Consider the following 6,099-nt stretch of genomic DNA (forward strand, 5'->3'; position numbering starts at 1 on the left):
AAGCAGAGTTTTTGGTTTTCACCACAACCGGGACTTTCTGTAACCAACCAGGAATGAAACTTGAGGTCAACTCAAAAGTATGGCAGCTGTGAGAAAGATAAATCCCATCATAGAGATCCTTAATAAAAGGATTGCAAATGAAACTTGTCATACTGAACCTATCCAAATCTTGTGATATATTTGCATTTGGAATGTGATTTACAGTTCTGGTTATAAAGTTTGAAAAGGATGGTGCAATAAAGCTGGTGGGGGGGGGAAGTGCAGAAGGTTGTAGCCATAATCTTCAGGGAGCTAAGCTTAGCTTTGAAAAAAGTTGATGCAATGTGTAGAGGAAGTGGATGGAGAAGAGTGTTCTCCCTCTCTCAAAATGTTAGGATCATCCACTAAATCTTATCGGAAGGAGATTTAGAAGAGAGAGATGGAAGCATTTCATGCAACACGTAATTTGTGGAATTCATGACCAGAAAAAGTGGTGATGGTCGCCATCAACTTGTATGGCTCTCAGAGGGGACTTGCATAAATCCATGGAGGAGAAGTCTACCAAAGGCTTGAAGACTCTTATGTTACTTGCAGGTTGGAGAAGTCTTCCTTTAGATACCAACAATAGGGGGAAAGTGATGGGAGGAAGATAGCACCCTGGATCCTTTTTTTTTTATTTTTTGGACCTTTTTTGGTTGACTGACCGCTGTGAGGAAGCAAATGCTGGATTAAGAAGGACCTTGTTCCCCAAATAGTTGGTCTTACATTCTTACCTAGTCTTGGTTTAAGATTATCTTTCTCACCGAAAGCATGGCTGAACTCGGGCCACCAGCTGTATTGTGAGTTCACTCAGATAAAAGACTTAAGATTCTGTGCTGCTGTTCTTAAAGGCTGTTACATATTTGAAATGGATTGCTGGTCTTCTCCAATTAATGGTTTCCACCATTGAAGCTGCCTTCCCGAACCGTTTTGTAAAGGGTAAGGAGGCATGCCACAGGCTAACTCAGGGGATGTGTTGTGCTTAAATAATTCTGTAAAATTGTCTCATTGTATAGTGTGTTAATCGTGGGGTTAGCAATGGCGGTAACAGAACAAGATGGCACCACAATCTCCTGCAGCTCTTAAAGGGTTTAGCTCATAGCTTTAAAACCAGATCCACAGACTTTTGCAGCTGGGGAAGAAATATGATAAGATAGAAATAGTTGATGTACAGAATGCTTAATACCTGCAATTGCTCACAAGCAAATACCTTGTTTATCTGTGTGATTTTTTTTTATGGTGCAAGAATAAGGTAAACATCAAATCATGTCAGTTTCGTATCCACTTCCTATAGTTTTGGATCACTACATGGAAATATCTAATAGGGGATTTGAAATTAATTCATATTGCATGTTAAACATATTTCAAGACAAGCGTTTAGAAAAAGACTTAATACATTTTGTTTGTTTAGAAAACAGTCTAATACATTTTGTCACAAGGGATATTTAGTTTCTTCCTTTATTAAAATTATATTGAGAGATTGCACCAATCTCAAAATAGATATATTTACAAAGAAGGCATTGGTTAATGAGTTTTGGTATTCAAACAGATCATATAAAAAATTGATCATATACTGTATTTCTATCTTTAAGACTTTCTATTCTAATTCCTTATATTCCTTTCTATGGAACAACGAAGGTTTTTCAAGGTACAACTTCTCATTATTTAATTCAACTGATAAAAATAATTTAAACCAATACATCCTGTCATAAATGATTGCTAATCTCATTGTTGACTTTGAGAAAAAAAAAATTTCAAGATCTGTTTTAAAAGGGTGTTGTTGTTTTTTTTGGCTGTTTACCAAGTTCATGTCCTGTCAGCTTTACTACAATTAACCAAAGAGTATTAAATTAATAACATATATTACAAGAATTAAAGCTATGTATTTATATCAATGCTGAATGAGTTTTCATTTCATTTTTAGTTTTCAAATATTGTAGAACCATAAAGGTTTAATATGTTGGATTGGGGGGGGGGAATTCTCGCAGAAAAAGAACATAAAGGTGCCATCTGAGAAAATAATTGTATACATTTCTTTATCCTGAATTTCTCAAACACATCTTAGATTTTGGAAATGATACAAGATGTAAAAACATGGAATTATTGTTTCTCTATATGCACATGTAGAGAATCTCAGGAAATCCTGAATAGCAGTTTTAACGTGCCACTTTTCACCTTTAAGCTTTAAATTGTGTGTTGAATTACATTATAATACAGTTATGTATTATAAAGTGAAGTTTTTAAGAACTTTTTTTTAGTTTAAATCTTCCTGAACCAATAGGTCTCAGCCTGGTCATTCATATATCGAACACACTACAATGCTCATGCATAACATTGATGGAATGTATGAAAAATATTTGTAATTCCTAAAAACCTTGCTTGTCTGCCCCATTTTCCCTCTGATCCTACATATTCAAAATACAGAATACCGGTGCTTATCAAAACTCCCCCCCCCAAATATCCACCGGATCTTAATTGCATTAATGTCTAGAAATGAGCATCCATTCATTCATTCACTTCTGGTATATAAACATGAAATTGAGAAGGGAAGTCTTTTCACAGTTGGGTGAAAAAGCCTCTGCAGGAGACCAAAAAAAAAATCAAAATGGCAGCCACAATAATGAAAGAGACGCCCCTTTTTATATATGTCAGGTGCATTAAAAGAGCTAAGACTTCAATCCTGTGGGCCTGGCCACCTTCTTGATGCTTTAAATACCTCCCCAGTAACTTCCCTAGTTTGGTTACAAAACGTTCCTCACATCACGGACATTTATATGAATAATCTATAGGTGCTCTGTAAGCATGTAAAGGAATTTACAGAGAATGAAAGCAAAAGATCCATTCAGCCAGGACTTGAAAATTACTTAGTCCTGGCAAAGAGGAAAGTGAAAAAAAACCTGAAAATAGCCCTACCTTGTTTTTGATTTGTGGAAGGTGGGACAAAGGTAGACTTGAGCAAATTTTCAATTCAGTGAAGAGCTTTTGTTTTGTTTTTCCCCTGAAATCCTTGCTAAGCATTTTTTCTTGAGTTGGCTCTTAGATTCTTCATTAGGACTTGAATTATTACATTTCCACCAGTCTTAGACTGAATCTAATAGTAGGTTTTGCCCACAGATAGTTAAAAACGACAATATTACTTATATTAAGGTTTCCCCTTAATGGCTTGTTCATTCCTTCCCTACCTCCAAGGTTAGCTCTAATTTCCTTTTTTTTTAGAGGAAGGCAGAACAGGTGAATGTTGTTTAAATGTTAGTTGTACCATATGTAATTGGCATTCTATGCAGTAAATTGATTACATGTATAAAGAACCCTGATATTGGCAATAGATTAAGTTGCATTTATTTCAAAGTCTTTAAAATAATGTTTCCAGAATTGATTTAGTGCACGAAATCAAATAGTGACCAAGAGTACGGTAAAAGACTAGAATTTTACATTGGTATCATCCAGCCCTTGCTAAATATTACAAAAGGCACATTGTTTTCAAGTTTAAAGCGCTCTATATTTTCCTAACTGTTTTAGAGAAAGTTCTTATAGCCTGCCATATCCATTTGAGCTAAATCAACAACACAACATGCTTATGAGGCATCAGAACTGCGTGTCTCTGCCTTGGTTGACTCTCATGTTTCCCCTTTTTTTAATTTATTAATTTTTTACAATAACATTCTTTGGTGCTTAGTAAACAGCATGTTGTTTGGATTTGTATGTTTAAAAACAATAATAATTTCTATAGTTCCCTAATCAATATCTTAATTAATGATATATTTCTTTGATCTTCTCTTCATCCAATAATACTCTTTTGTCAAGATTAAGCAAATATTATTCTTAAAATTCAATATATATAAAGTTAAATGTAAACCTTTTTCTTGTGTTTATACAAATAACAGTAACATCAGCATATAGGTTCTTTTCTTATCAGTTTATATTTCAATTGTGTTTATAAAAGTCATCTTGTTAGGTCACTATATGTCCTGTTTTCAAGATTTTTATTTAAGCCTAATTTCCCCTCTGTATTCAAACCATTCTTATCAGTCATAATTTTCTCAAAATTAATAACCTTTAAATATCCAATCTTTTCATTCTTGTGCACCATCCCAATATTTTTACATTTCATATATTATAGAAATTGCTATACTACTTATATATCTTATCTCTCTTACTGTGAGACCCCTTTATATCCATAATTTATCTATTCTTTTAACCGTATTCAAACAGGTGTTTGATCATATAGTACTTCATCTGGTAAATTGCATCAAATCTCTTAGATCTGATTCCAGCTTTCTTTTGCCAGGTAGCTTTCCAAGTTAGTGTGTTTGACTTACTCAGGGGTTTTTCCTGTATTTTTGTAAATGTTGTTGGGAATAGAAAAAACAAGTTAGATAAGACATGTATTTTTTCTCTCCCAAACTTTAATGATTGTCCTGGTTGCTCTGTAGTCCATTTTATTAGGTCTTCTTTCCAATCTTCAAGTTGATTTTGAGGTCCCGAAAAATAGGATATCTTTTCCGTTTCCATTGTTGTGGCAAAACCTTGCAAGTTTTCTTTTGTTTGTATTAATTTGTAGTTCTCTTCCTCTATAGTTTCCTGCTTTGGGTCACTGTCCTCTGATTTGTATTCTATCATCTAGTTTGTTCATTATTTATCATCATTTTCTGAGAATTTTTTACTTATGTTTAAGTTGGAAATGTGCTCATTTATGCCATCAAAGTTGCTTTTAATCTCATCATGATTTGAAATCATTGTCATTTGACTCTATCGCAGCATTGCATACATTTCTTCCTGGAAAGTAAAAGTTTTTTTGCCATCCATCTTGCTACTCTTAGCAGCTTATAATATCAAAATAACAACCATGAATATATATATATACATATGCCAAATTTGGATTTTGCCAACAAAGAATTAACAGGGAGACTGATATAGGTATTTCAAGCTTTTTTGCTCTCACCATTCAGCCACACCCTTCTGAGATTCAAACTTGGGCTGTCTGCACATTAGGCAGGTGTTTTAACCTCTAGCCCACAGGCTCTTTCTCAATTTGTCAGCCGAGACTAGGGGAAGAGATATGTCTTAAGTGTTTTTTTAATACCCTGTGTCAACCCAAATATGGCAAAAGAAGAAAAAAGACTCATATTTGGGTTGACACAGGGTGTTCAAAAAAACTATATATATATGTGTGTGTGTGTGTGTGTATGTATACATTATGTATGTATGTATGTGTGTGTATGTATGTATGTATACAACTTTAATAAAATAATAAAAATAAATATATGTATACATATGTGTCTGTGTGTATATATATACACACATACGTACATATACACACAGATACATACATACACACAGACACAGACACAGACACAGACACAGACACAGACACACACACACACACACACACACACACACACACACACACACATATATATATATATATATATATATATATATATATATATATATATATATATATGTACATATGTACACACACACACATAAATGTGTAACATCACAATGAAATCATAATAAAAATACAAATTATAACTAAAATTAAAAGATGGGGAGGAATGTATTAAAGCAGCCTAAAGATGCAGATGCAAGTGCTTTAATATTTATGAGGTCCATTGATTGTAATGAATCAATGAAAAATAGTTGGATTTATCCAGCATAAAATGCTGCACTCACTTCCAAATAATTTTCAGTGTGTACACAAATCAATTCTTAACTGAGTGCTGGGCCATTTTGAACCAAAAAAAGGAGAATGAGATTTGTTGGTTGGCACAAGGAATTAGAAAGCATGGTTTTGTGCTTGAGTTGACAGCAGAAATGTTGGTTCTAACTCTTCAGTTTGTCTATTGCAATGTAAGAAAATTATTTTTGAGGGCAGATTTTCTCCTTGGAATCCCGTTGATGCTCAATTGCCCTAAATCTATTTCAGATGTGATAAAAGGTCCCTGGTTCGGTCTAACTTCCCATTATGGTTTGGAAACAAACGCCATTATGTCCCCCAAAGTATCTTCTTTAAAGAAAGCAGGAATTCCAGAATATGAGACTTCAGAAGTCAATAATGATGAAAAGACAGATGTAGTG

This window comes from Vipera ursinii (assembly GCF_947247035.1).
Source record: "Vipera ursinii genome assembly, chromosome: 7".
Lineage (NCBI taxonomy): Eukaryota > Metazoa > Chordata > Lepidosauria > Squamata > Viperidae > Vipera > Vipera ursinii.